We start from the raw sequence: 14,108 nt of genomic DNA, 5'->3' as shown, positions 1-14,108 counted from the left end.
TTCCCAAACCCATCCCGCCGGCTGCCCCTCCCTTAGTCTTCTGCACGTCAGGAAATGGCGCCAACGCTCACTTGGTTAGTTGTCCTGCCTCAAAAGCTAAGAGTCGTCCTTCGCTCCTCTCCCTCCCTCACATCCCGTATCCAGTGTGCTAACTCTGCTGATGTGTCTCAAAATCAGCCCCTTCTTTTGACAGCCACTGCCCCACCGCAGACAGAGCCACTGTCCTCTCACTACCGTGCGGGATAGTAGCTCCTGCCTGCATCGGGTGCCCGACCGTACGACCGCCCCCGACAGGGGCCCCCAAGTGAGCGCCGACACGCTTACCTTGCTCAGAACGGCCCCCGCCGGTGGTGGCTTCCTGTGACGCTGGAAATAAAACCGGGGTGGCTCACTGTCCTTCAGGCCTCTGTACTGGGGAACAAGCAGACCTCTTCTGTCAAGGGCCAGGTGGTAAATATTTCAGGTTTGGCGGGCCACATATGAGTCTGTCACGTCGCCATCATCTTCTTCTCCTTCGTTGTCTTCATCACGGTCTTCATTTCTATCTCCTTTTTCTTCCAACCCTTTCAACATGTCGTCACTGTTCTTAGCTCACGGGCCGACAGGAACACACGAAGGGCTGGCGTGTGCAGAGTCCTGCGTTAACGTGTGCTGGCCACGACTTTCCTCTCCAGATCATCTGCTCTCCCCGTCTGTCCTGCTCTCTCTGCTCTGGCTTCAGCGGTGCTCTCACTGTCCTTGAGCAGCACCCTGACTGGGTTCTGCTCAGGGCCCTTGCTCTCCTATCCCTCTGCCCCTGATGCTGGCCCCTCAGGTCTGCTATGGGGCTCACTTGCTTCATTTGCATCTCTGCTGGCAGGTGCCTCCTCGGAGAAGCCTCTCTGAGCTGCCTTTCTATAGTACTCACCACCCCCCGCACCCCCAGGCACATTCTCTCCCTCGCCTGGCTATACTTCTTCTGGTACTTACTATACATTTCCTTGCCTGTCGGTTTTGCTGCCCTTGTGTGTAATCTTTTGTCTTGTTCAACACTCTGTCTCCCTGACACCCAGAAAAGAACAGGGCACTTAGTGGTCATTCAGAAATATTTGTTGCATACATTAATAAATGTAAGAACAGTTCTGCCCTGTAGCTAGTTTTCCACCCCTGCCATTCCACTCATCTGCAACAAGGCGGCCCTCTTTATACATTTTCCGCCCCGTTGGCTGTGTCTGATAACGGCACCAAGCTGCGCTCTGAGTGACACTGAGGACTGTGAGAACCCACTTCCATGTGCTGTCGGGGTCTGCAGGATGAATCCAAGTGTGGACGTGGGTGTGGGGAGGACCAGGGGAGGAGGGGGAGCAAAGTCAGGCTTTGAAGTGAGGGGAACTGTCCAGCTCTCAGGAAACTGATGTCATTGGAGCTTCCCTGGATGATAAGTGCTCAGTGGAGCCCATGCCTAATATCTCTTGAGGAGGGAGAGAAGCATCTCTTAGAGCCAGGGGAAGAACATTGAGATAAATTGTCCTTCCCAGGGACACACAGCCAAGACAGCCTGCAAACCACTTAGTGCAGACACTGAAGGGATGGTGCTTATCGGGCCCAGATGGGACATGGTGGAAAAAATCTGGTATTTCTGGAGCCACTGAATAGAGCATGGCGACTCCCAGCCCCAGGCACAAATCTCCCAGAATCTCCTTCTAAGGGCTTTGGCATTGGCAAGCTAGAGGAGTGCATCTGGGGCAGTCAGGTTTACACTCTCCCACCCCACATTCCCACCCTGCCTTGCTCCCGTCCAGAAGCCTTAGGAGAAGTGGGCTTGGATCAGCATCACTGCAAAAGTGAGTGTAGGTCCCTTCCTGGGGGCATTGCAGGGGGCTACTCAGGAGGTGCACTGCAGGGGGCATCCTGTGGGGGTCTCCAGGAGAACTTGATACCGTGCACCTTCAAGTTCTGGCTCAGGGTCAGACAGTGAGCCTTGGATTGGGCAGTGAGCCTGGTTGTACACTTACACACCAGGCAGGGACTAGACGAGTCCTGGCCCAGGAGCCAGGTCCGGGGGTGAAGACACAGAGGAATCTCTTCCTTGCATGCCCCTTAGGATAGAAACTGGGAGGTGCGGGACAGGGGAGCCTGTGTACTGTCCAGACTGGGGGTTTTATGTCCAAGATCACACGTCCAGCTCTTGATTTTAGAAAATAAGACAGCCGTATGATATGAGAAGAAATGCAATGGTAATATAAATCAAACTGTCCACCATAGCCAGGCCTCAGGAGCCCAAAGCAGGAGGTCAGATGGTCTGGGATCCGTTGATGGGTCTGCTGTGTGACCTTGGACTAGTCACTTGACCTTTCTGGACTTCAGTATTTTCACATATACAATGGTCATGGTACATCTTGACGTTGCCATCTCATGAGTTATTGGAATCAAACAAGAGAACAAAGTCTTTGTAAAGTTAGAAAGGCTCTAGTCACGTATAACTTGACCCCTAACCAAGTTGTATAAAACAGTAGACCAATAGGAGCAATAAACACCCAATGAGCTTGGATCGGGTGCCCACTACCGTGCCCCATGTTCATGCATGTTTCACATGCTTCACTGTGGAGAGGCTGGCACCGTTATCACTTCCATGAACAAACAGATGAGGTCATAAGACACAAAGAAGTTACATAACTCGCCCCAGGTCACACAGAGAGCCAGGGTGGACCAGACTCTGAATTCAAGCAGTTTGTCTCTGGAGGATGCACTGGGAGCTTGCACTGGGACCTTGAGGGCCTGTAGCCCAGATCTCCAAGTTCCCAACCCAGCCCCCCCACCCTTGGCTTCCTCGGGGAAGATAACTACAAGTCTGTCCAATGAAAACAGACCCATCAGACCCGTCACTATCTCTTCCCTGCAGAGCGGTCAGTCCCTGCCAACCGCAGAGAGACGGCGGGGCCTTGACACAGCCTGATGTTTACCCCCTCTAGGAGCCATGGGTTCCAGTGGGGATGGTGGAACCCTGACAGTCCCAGGAAGGAGGGGGACATGCCAGGGAGCAGGGCCCCTCCGGGTTCTGCAGATTGGGCACGTGCGGAGGAACTTCCCAGTCCAGGATGCGCCTCCCTCACTGCACAGCAAATGGGTCTTGGAGAAACATGGCCCCCCTGCCTCTGCTTTCTCAAGGAACTCTCTGAAGGACAGGCTGATGCTTTCCATGCCCTCCTCAGGAAGAAGATCAGGAAAGGCAGTCAGCGCCCCCTTCCCTGGGCCCCTCCTTGAGGACGGTGTGGCCAGGCTGGCAGCCCAGGGCCAGCTGCTCAGCTTGCCTGATGTTATTCCAAGGCCTTTGTCCTGGACAAGAGAAGACCCGGGAAGCATGGGCACTGTCAAATATCTGAAGGGCCGCCCTGAGGCAGGCTAGTTCAGGGTGGCCTCGGTGCGGCGCAGGGAGGAATGGTGGGGAAGAGCGCAAGGAAACATGCAGACATCTCCACAGAAGGAAGAAGAACTGCCTTGGGGGCAGTGAGCTCTCCATCACTGCAGGGGTTCAGGCAGAGGCAGGAGACCCTCTTGGTGGGGGCCTTGCCAAGTGGGGGTGTGCGCCCGGGGAGGGAGAGAACTCGGGGATCAGGAAGGCCTGCCCAGCCCACCGTGAACCTTGTGGCCCTGTGAAGAGGGAGGGGAGGACGTGGGATGGAAATGGCCTGGCATCTTCCATGCAGGTGTGCCTCATGCTGGCCTTTCCCACCTTCACCCTGGACCTCAGCTCTCCCTCCTGTTCGGTCTTGGCCCTACTGCCCTGCAATGCCAGGCCTATTACTTTTTCTTCCTGGAATAACTACTGGCCCTGCACCCTGCCCCTCTGTGCCCTGCTTGTTGCTGGGTGACGCTACTGGATAATGGGCCAGGTGACTCATTCTGGGGCTTTCTCAAGTGAGAGGCCACTGCCTGGGTACAAAGCTCTTTCCCCTGGAGCAGTAGTTCTCAAGCTTTAGTGGGCATCAGAACGAGCTGCAGGCCTTATAAGACAACAACAACAAAGCACAGACTGCTGGGTCCTACCAGAGTTCCTCTTTCAGTAGGTCTGTGGTGGTGTCCAAGAATTTCCATATGTAACAAGTTCCCAGGTGTTGCTGATACTGTAGGACCAGGGACCGCACTTTTGAGAACCACTGCTCTAGAAGACCTATAAGGCCTAGGACCATGGCTACAAGGCTATGGATTCAGACAAACCCATGCTGGAATTCCACCATTATGAGCTGCATGACCATAGGTAATTTACCTAACAGCTCTGTGCTTCTGTTAACCTGTTCTGGATACTGGGGATGGTACTACTTTCAGAGAGTTATTGTGAGATTAAAGATGGTGATTTATATAAATAGCTTAGTGTCTGGGATATGCTAAGTATGCAAATGATCAGTAAATGTTAGTGATCCTTATTATCAGAATAAGATGATGGCTATTTCAGACACTCCACGCCTACCTCTGTAGGACTGCAGTGTCAGAGCAAAGGCACACGTCCTCCTCCCATTGTGCCCCCTGTGTAGAGCCAATCCCATTGTTATTCCTTCCCATCTGCTCCATGCTGGAAGGATGGGGATTCATTATCAGTAAGGCCATCCTTCAAATCTCAGGTTTGTGTCAGGGGCCAGCCACACACTCTGAATGACTGGCTTTCAGTGCGACTCCACAGGAGCCTGCCTGAGAGAACCAGATTGTGTGTAGGACACAGGAGTGGGGTCATCTGAGTTCTCTTGTCATGTTAGAGCCCCAAGGCCCCCATTGTCTCATCACTCAGATCCTGTGGTCTTTGGCCTGTTAGTTATAATGATAGAAGTGTGGGCTTAAGTCTCCTGCTGCAGGGTCTCAAAATTAGGGGAGCAGATCTAAGGGTGGCTTCAGAGGGACTCAGGCTGCTTTGAATATTGCTGAGGAGGGGAACCTGCTAGGAAATACATCCCAGGTTCCACCCTGTGGGATACCAATCCCGAAGTGGGTTCCTTGGAGTAGTAGCTTAAGAAGTGCTCTACCCAAAGGGCTCTGCAGTCAAGTAAATTTGGGAGTTACTCCAATTCCTGTTGCCTGCTTAGAGCTCCAGGGTGCTCACTGGCATATGTAAGTGTCCCAAAAGTCCTACAGTGAGGACACATAGGTAAGGCTGTTGAACATACTCTGGTCTGTTTCCCATCAATTAATTTTGGGAAACTAGTTCTAGGAATTTATGGTTTTTCAAGGGCCTTCATATGCAGTATCTCACCTGATTTTCAAAATAATCCTTAGAAGTAAGTATGTTCATACCCATTTTACGAAGAGGAGGCTGAGATGCAGAGAGGTTTACAATTTGCTGCAGGTCACAGAGGTATTTAAAATACTATCTACAATTGCACGATCCGAGAAAGAATTCATGCATTTGATGGAAGTTCGTAGTGGCAGCAATCATTAAAACCAAACCAAACAACAAGCAAAAAAAAAAAGACCCCACTAACTGGGCATGGCACCTATTATTTGTAAAAACCCTTTCAGTGAAGTGTATTTATTTTACTTTTGACCTTGGGCTCACCTTATGATTACGATGTCACTACACAGAGAGACAGAACAACACAGGTAAAGAATGTCGATTCTCGGGGCGCCTGGGTGGCTCAGTCGTTAAGCATCTGCCTTCGGCTCAGGTCATGGTCCCAGGGTCCTGGGATCGAGCCCTGCGTCGGGCTCCCTGCTCCGCGGGAAGCCTGCTTCTCCGTCTCCCACTCCCCCTGCTTGTGTTCCGTCTCCCACTGTGTCTCTCTCTGTCAAAGAAATACGTAAGATCTTCAAAAAAAAAAAAAGAATGTTGATTCTGCAGCTAAACAGGGTTTAAATCCAAGCAGTGTCACTTACTAGCTCTGTGACCTTGGGCAAGTTATTTAACTTTTCTGTGCCTGGTTTCCCCCGTGTGAAATGTAATTTTGACACGGGTAGCACAAGGTTACTATGATGATTCAATGAGATTTTACATGCAGACCTCTCAGAATGGCACACGGCCCAGAAGATGCACTTATGGAAGTATTAGGTCCTGCTGCTGCTATTACTGTTGTTAATAACAAAATACTAGGTGAAGTCCACGTGTCTTGAGAACCCATGGAGAGGGTGTTTAGGTCAGAGCCCGTAGGTCTAAGACTCATTAAGCCGCTGTGCAACTTTGGACAGCTCATTTAACCTCTCTGTGCTCCTCGGAAAATGGGATCATGCCACCAACCAGCTTAGTACACAGAATGGTTCTAAGAATGACCACCTGGGCAACCGACGTGGAAGTGCTTTGACAAACATGAAACTAGGTGGTCGCGAGTTCTCCGTGTCCACATCTGACTGGAGCATGTGCAGGGAGGAAGGGCGCCAGCTGGGAAGAACCGCTCTGCTAGTTGTGTGCTAGGATCCAAGAAATGCCCAGAAGGGCCAAGGCCGTTTGATCAACGGCAGCCGTTTCATGGGCCTGCACAGAAGCCAAAAGCCAGTCGTTAGCAGTGCTGAGAGTTTTCCTTTGCTAAACAATGGCGCCCTCGTTCTGGGATTTCCTGGGTTGTCCTTGTTGACTTTGGAATAGAGGGTGTTTGTGTACACACACTATCTCGGCCGGTGCATCTCGGACATCTGGTTCCTCCTGTTTACCCTCATCTTATGTGCACCAGACCCACAGTGCCAGCCCTGAGCGTCACCCTAGTGGCCTTCGTCACAGGTACCCTCTGCTGGGCCAGGGGAAAGGAGGAGGCCCTCAGAGGTGTGTGTGTGTGTGTGTGTGTGTGCGTGTGTGGCAATCTCCTGTGAAATCAAGATGCCTAACAAAAGTGGAATCAATTTACCTGCTGCCTTTGTTCCAAGGGAAAAGCCTCCAGAGCCACCACTGGGGAATAATATTTAACCCACTTCGAGGGCATGTGTGTTCCTTTCATCTCTTAATCATGAAAAGCACTGGAATTTCCTACGGCACAAGTTTATTAGGGAGGTGCTGAGTTCTTCAACAGTGCCCCAGAAGTGTAGACCGCAGCCCCTTGGGAAAGATGCTGCCTCTTAAATTGCTAACCTTAATCCCCGGTGACCAGAACTGGCCCAGAATGAAAGGGCTGATCCCACAGGGAAAATAAAGTAAACAAAACCACACCACCCTCTCCCCGACCAAACCACAACCACCGAAAACAAAACAAACCAACGCAACCCAGCGAGAGTTTGAGGACGACTCCATTCCAGACCGTGTCTCTGAATCATTCGGTCGCAAAACCAGAACAGAAAACAAAAATTAGAAACCATTTAACATCCTTAAGTGCTTTGACAATAGCTATCCATATTTCTGTGCCCTAAGTTCTGTGGCAGGATTTTTGAAAACTTTTTTTCATTTTTCATTTTTTTATTTTTTGCTTTGAACAGTTTTTATTTCACCTCACATGACCCCTAGCCCAATTGAGTGGGCTGGATAGGCCTAAACTGGTCTTCAAGCTACCTCCACAAATGTCTGCAGTCCCCACGCCCTGACACCTCACTGGGGTCCAAGCAGGAGATGCAACCCCTCAGAGGGTAGGAGGAAGAGGGAGGAGTGAGGGCCGGTCCTTCAAAGGGGGGGTCAGAGGTCACCCAAAGATTGCACAATTTCCACCCTTATCTGCTTCATTGAAGTAGTGGGGGGCGGGGAGCTGGAGGAGGAGCCCCTGGGCCTGAGATGTTGAATAGAGCAAATAAATACCAGGGGTACCTGGCAACCCTGGGGTCTGAGGGAAAAGCATGCCTGCTCTTCCAAACTGTGTCCTAGGCTGCTTGGGACCAGTTTGGCTGCTTTGTATAAGCCAAAAGCTTCTTTCCCCAGAGCTTTAAAGTTGGTCTTTAATTATTCATTCATTCTTCCTGAAATTTAGTTTTTGCCCTAAACTCCTTCTATGTTTGGCAGTGTTTGGGAGGCTATAGGGGAAAATAAGACATAATCCTCACTCTCCAAAAGTTCTTCTTCTAGTAGGATTTAAAAGGAAATGTCCAGTATCCAGATTCCCAGCAAGCAGGTGTATCTTTAGTCTGGCCAGGTCACCATGGATTTCTGAGAGCCTGCCCAAGATGCTGTCGTGCCCTGTTTCCAGCCTCCCAACTCAGTTGGGTTTCTTTATAGTGCACTCCACGCACTGTAGCGGAAGGTGTCCTATAGAGGGGACCCAGAGTTTCCTGGACAATTATGAGGGTCAGGGGGACTGGATGAACTTTAAGCCCCCTATAGTCCTGACCTGAATATATTCATTCCGTTTGATAATACCAACAATAAGCCAAACACTGTTCTGAGTGTATAGAGATGAAGAAGACGGAGTACCTGTTCCTAAGCAATTTATAATCCATTGGTAATCATACTCATATCAATACTAACACTTAAAACAGCCAGTGAGTGTACCCACCCCTAACTGCAGAAGGAGATGGAGGATTCCAAAGGCTGGCGAGAAGCCGGAAACAAAGAGCTGGGGACCCCAGAGGAGAGGAGAAGGCGTTCTCAAAGGGAAGGGTTCGAAGACAAGTTCACCAACTAAGTTAATTTTGCTTTGGATCCTGACCTACATGATATCATTTGGCAGAGAATGGAAGGAAAAGCACTTCCATGCTGAGGGAACAGCCTGAGCAAAAGTGTGCAAGGCAGAGTGAGTGAGCAGCCCACAGGGACACAGGCAGGGGCCATGGGAGACACTGCCCCACTCAGACCCTGACCCCCCAACACTGGAAGGAAGAAAGTGAATTGTGGGGGGTAGCCAGAAAGCAACAAATTAAACCGCGGTCAGGGAACACACTGAAGGCGAGATGCCTTTACATAATTCTTTATTTCACAAAAAAAGAAAAGGGGTGGGGGAGGGAGAGAAACCCTTTGCTAGCCTAGCCCAGCCCAGCCCAGCCCTTTCTAGGGGCGTATTCATTCATTTGTGGGCTTGTCAGTATGACATTGTGTCTGCCCTCCTGAAAGCCATACATCTTACTTTCAAACCCTCCAATCGCCTTGGACCCCCCGCAGACCCCAATGTTCCCAGTGACCTTTTGGCAGGGGGCTCACTCCCCTCCAAGGCTGGTGGAGGGGAGAGGGCACCTCTCGGGGGCTCACCCTCCTGGTCCCAGCTTTCTGCTTCAGGAAGGATTAGTGCTTTATGTAAATTTGACTCTCAATTCCTGAAAAGCCTGCCAGCTGTGTACCTTCCAAGAGTCTTTTATTTTTATCTGTCTTCCTCCATATCCAAGATTTCCAGGCCCTCCCAGAAAGGGAAGGAGACTTCAAATAAGCCTTAAAGCCACTTGCCAAAATGTCTGTTTGCAGAGGGTCTTCATCCTCTCAGAGATGGCATTTCTGAGACTTCCTTTCCTGTGTGTAGTATGACAATACCATGAACACAACAGAGGAAGGGGGCAGGCAGGCCTACTCCAGGGATGCTCCTGTTTGGCAGTTTCGGAGCTGATTTAACAGAGCCAGTCACTCTCCCTCTCTGAGCCATTATCTGCAAAATGGGGGAAATCACTTTTCTTAGCATTACTGTGATGAGTAATTGAAAGGTGCCCTGTGCCATACTTAATAAATAGCTGCTAATAGGGCTAGGATTTTCCTCTGTCAGATGATGCTAAACTCTTCTGTGCTATTTTATTATTCAAGCCCAGTTATTTGGGGGAAAAAATAATGAACTCCCTATGTTAAGCTATTAGCTTATTCCCTACCTCTGGGGTGGCACACTGCTCCTGGTCTTTCCTTTGTCATCCTCGTGCCGTGTAAAAGCTGACGCCTGTCCTGTGTGGGTGGAAAGGCTTCAGCCCACGTTCGGGGAAGTCTAGAGAGCCCATTTTGTCTGATGTTCCCCGGGCTGGCCCCCGCAGTGTCTGAACTTCTCCCCATTAGTCACTGCTTTGGCTGAGGGAGTGGAAGACCCCTGTTAAGCTGGAATACGTTATCTGGGAAACACATTAAGCCTTTAACAGCTGGACACAAATTAGTTTATCAGACAGGGCCTGGACTTGCAGAATGTAGGAGAGAAAAGGAACTTTACAGATCACCATTTGAGAGGTGAGGGAAAGCAGGTCTGTGAATGAACAGGTTTTGGGGATGCGGCTGCCAGGCCTCAAACCCTGCTTTTTGGTCTGAATCTCTTCGCCCTCTTCCTTCTGCCTTGAGGAACAAGAGAGACACTCCAGCTTTCATTCAGAAGATACTTACCACATGCCTCCCCTACCTGGGGAGGTGCTGAGAATTCAGAGAAGTCTAAGAGTAGGGAAGACAGACACGGAAGGAAGCAAGTGCTGAGGGATGTGGGGCACATCCCTTGGGTGCTGGGGATGGGAAGGTCTGGAGCAGGACACTGTCAGCAAAGGGCGGATCCAGCCTCTGGTGGGGAGGGGGTGTCAGTGACACCAAGGGTTGCACAATACTGGGACCTAGGGCCCTACCTTGTGGCTACCATGAGAGTACAAGAGAGGTCATGACCAGGGAGCTGGGCTAAGCTAGGGGTCACTGTCTGCAAGGGTCAGCACTGAACAGGCAGGTCTAAGGAATGGGTCAGAAAGCCAGGAGCTGAAAGAAGAGGCCCACTGTTAGGAGGAAGAAGACCACACATTCAGGGCAGACCTTCACAAGCATTGTTCCCACCACTTTGTCCCATGTGGTCAGCATGGGCTGATCTCTTTCCCATAATTCCCATCAAAGGACTTGGTGGAAGATCACAGAAATAGGAGGAAGGAGAAGAAAGGTGCTGGGAGAGGCAGCTTGGGGCATGATGAATAGCTCTCCAAGATGTAGGAGGTCTTTAGGAGGTGCTTCTGTTTCAAAATCTGCACGGTCCTGACACCTGCTTGGGTGAACTCAAAGCCATGACCCCTGGGAGCCACCCACTGCATCAACGGATTGCCGGTGTCCTTTTCTCTACACCTCTCCTTATCCAGGTCCTCATTCTCTATCCCCTGCATGATTTCAACAGCCTTCTAACTGGTCTCCCTCCCTCCAGCCTCCACCTTTTCAAACTTGCCTTCTTGCTGTTACTAGAGAGGTCCTCCTAAAATGGGGAGCCAGTCAGATCATTCCCTGGTTTATAAGGATGAAGGGTAGGATCCCCTTTACAGGGACCTAACCTGCTCCAGCCTTACAAATAGCCCCATTTCCTGCCCCATGATCTCCTCCTTCTGACCACACGATACCTGCCAAGCGTTTTCACCTCTCTATACCCTTGCACGTGCTGTTCCACCTTCCTGGGGTGCTTTCCTCCTCTTGTCGAACCTGCCTTCTTCCTTCCAGATGCTGATCGGTGTCACCTCTCTGAAGTTATTCCATGCTTCCCAATCTTGGTTATAGTTTTTCTTTTCTTTATGGCCCAGAAGTACGCCATATGGCCCTCCTTTGTAGCACCTGTCACATTGCACTGCAATGGTGGGTGTATGTGCCTCTCTGATTCTCAGTATCCAGCACAGCCCTGGGTACATGCATAGGGTAGATGTTCAACGGATGTTTGCTCCATGAGTTAGCATACCTCTGGTCTGAAGCGTGTGAGATCTGAAAGCCACAGGATTCATTCTTTTTAATGAAAACTCGTTACCCTCTCTACCCCCACCCCCTGCTTCTGCCTTGTACCATGAGTGGTATTTTCCATCTTTGACCAGCAGAGATTTTGATGGGGAACTAATTGCTCATTCAGTGACTTTCTGAGGATATGTAGTTTTTCATGTTTTGGGGTATCATAGAGAATGTGATAAACTTATAGATGCTTCCCCAGAAAATGCACAAATGCCCGGTCTCACAGTATTTTCATACAACCAGGAGGTTTCTGGACTGCACATCCTCCCACTCAGCACCAAGACCCCTGGCTTAACACAGCTGTGATAGATAACTCGTGTTTTGCTCTCTTGGCCAATAAGATTTTGTCCAGCTTTATTATCAGAGAAAAAAATAGTTATTTAAAAGTCTTGTTTTCCAAATGCAAGAATATACTTTAATATGGAATATGCTTTCTCACATGACATATGCTGCCCTCCTTCTGTGTTTCCCTAGGAGGTACCCCTTCCCTTTAAGCAGCAAATATCCCTGCTTATGTTTCACTCTCCAGAAATATGCATGGAAATGCACATAACAGGGTCTTCTGCAGTCACTCAGTCTCGGTCAGGGCTCAGGCAGGATGTGGGATGTGCGTTCCTGGTCTGGCTCTGTCCTGTTGCAGAGGAAGCTGCAGGAAATTAGGACATTGTCAACACACTTTCATTTGGGAAACATCTACTGAGCTCCCACTCTGTGCCACACACTGTTCCAGGCACTTGGGGTTACCATGGGGGAACAAAACAGACAAGGCCCCTGCTTTCATGGAATTTATAGCCCAGTGGGACAAGGCATACAATAAACAAGAATATAAGTTAGCTACGTTCACACAGTGAACAGAACAAAGGGAAGACAAGAGTAACAGAAGAATATGGGAAGGAGAGGGTCACTACATAAGAAGTCAAAGGGCTCTTTGAGGAGGTGACATGAGAAATGAGGCATAGGCAGGTCTAGGGGGAACAGTGACCCAGGGAGAGGCACTATCAGGTGCCAAGGTCCTGAGGTGGGAAGGATTTCAATGTGTTTGAGAAAAAGAAAGACCGCCGCGGTGGCTGGAGCACAGTAGGCAAAAGGAAGAGAGTGGGGGGTGAAGTTGTAGGCCATAAAAAGAGTTGGGATTTTTCATCTGTGAAGGGAAACCAAATCCTGAAAGCTTTAGGCAGAGCAACATTTTGATCTAATTGGCATGTTTGGAAGATCACTTTTAAAAGGTTAGGACCCATGTTACCACCTCCCCTCACTTTGAACAGTTTTGACTACTGAGGTGAATGTGTAATAAAACAATTCCATGAATTCTCATCATAGCTCTCTGTCAGCAGGGCACAGACAGGTATTTATCCTAAAATGTCACCGCCTCCCGAATCTGATAAGCCCTGAGGTCTGGGTAGCCCGGGCCATCGTACCTTGATTCCTGAGCCTTTTCAGGGTACTGAAAGTTGCCGGGGACGCTGCCAAGGCTTGGACTGGGAGGTGAGGAGCTCCCTAGCCCCCCCCCGCCCCGCCCCATCTCAGAGGAAGACACAAGGTAGAGGGGCAGGCCCAGAGAAAGAGCCTGTGGCAGGTGGGGCAGGCAGAAGAGGAAACAAGGGCTACACAGCCTCTTCCCCCGTCTGCCTCCCCTGTCATCGCCTGCCCCCTCCTCCTCCCCGAGGGCCGTGGATGTCCTTTCTGTGGCAGCGGCCAGGTGTGTTTGAAAACACTCGAGCCCCGTCCTTCACGTAGCAGGAAATACATGTTGCTGGGGAGCGGCGGTGGCCGGGGCAGGGTGTGGGCGACTGTGTGTGTATGCGTGTGTGTGTGTGCGCGCGTGTGCGCGCGCGCGCGCGCGGTGGGTTGGACGTGGTGGTGATGGTGCATCCATCCCAGTCACAGTTTCAGCTGGTGGGGAGGGGATGATCCCGGGGTGGCTACTGTCAGACAACTTGGGTGAGTTCGGTGCCGAGAGCAAATGCACACGGAGCCGAGCACGCGTGAGAGAGGTGCGGACCGTGTCCGGGCTGAGGACCCGCGAGCCACAGACTGCGCCCCCCGCGGGCCCCCCGCTCCCCGCCTCGTACCCCTCCATTTGTGCCGAAGCCTGCCCCGCCTACCCGCGCCCTCCCCGAAAGAGTTAAGTACCTCCCCCTCTAACTGTCTTGCCCCAACCCCGCAGCCCCCACCGCGGGGGCTAACAGGCCCACCAGAGCGCCGGGGGCCTCGCGGAGCGGCCCGCGGGCCGGCGAGGGGGCGGGGAGTCCCGCGGCCCCGACTCCCGCCCCCACCCCTGTCGCGGCCCCAGCGGCCTCCGCGCTGTGAGGCGCGGGCGCTCGGACGCAGGGGGAGTTGTTTGATTTGGCGGAGGCGGGGAGGCCGGCGGGGAGCGAGCGGGGGAGGCACGCGAGCCGGGCAGCGCGGGCGCCGGGCTCCGGGCAGGGTTCCTCCCCCCCCCTCCATCCCCCGTGCGCGCGGCAGCGGCCGGGGCGGGGGCGAGGCGGCCACGGGCGCCGGGGATGCCCGGAGGGGCCGGGGCGGAGACGAAGACGGGACGGGACGGCCCGACCTGCCGGGCGCGCGGGCAGGTGCTTCGGCCCCCTCCCCCTTTTTCTCCTTTTTCCAA

The 14,108-nt window shown here is 51.8% G+C and overlaps 1 protein-coding gene across 6 annotated transcripts in view; it reads left to right on the top strand.

Annotated features, from left to right (window-relative positions):
* Positions 1-14,108, top strand: part of NAV2 (neuron navigator 2) — a 708,473-nt gene that overhangs the window by 375,241 nt on the left and 319,124 nt on the right. The gene's annotated exons all lie outside the window — the stretch shown is intronic.

Source organism: Leptonychotes weddellii, chromosome 11 (genome assembly GCF_054177405.1).
Source record: "Leptonychotes weddellii isolate Sample4059 chromosome 11, ASM5417740v2, whole genome shotgun sequence".
Taxonomy (NCBI): Eukaryota; Metazoa; Chordata; class Mammalia; order Carnivora; family Phocidae; genus Leptonychotes; species Leptonychotes weddellii.
The sequence above is the reverse complement of the archived record's forward strand: the minus strand, read 5'-3'. Positions and strand labels throughout refer to the sequence as shown.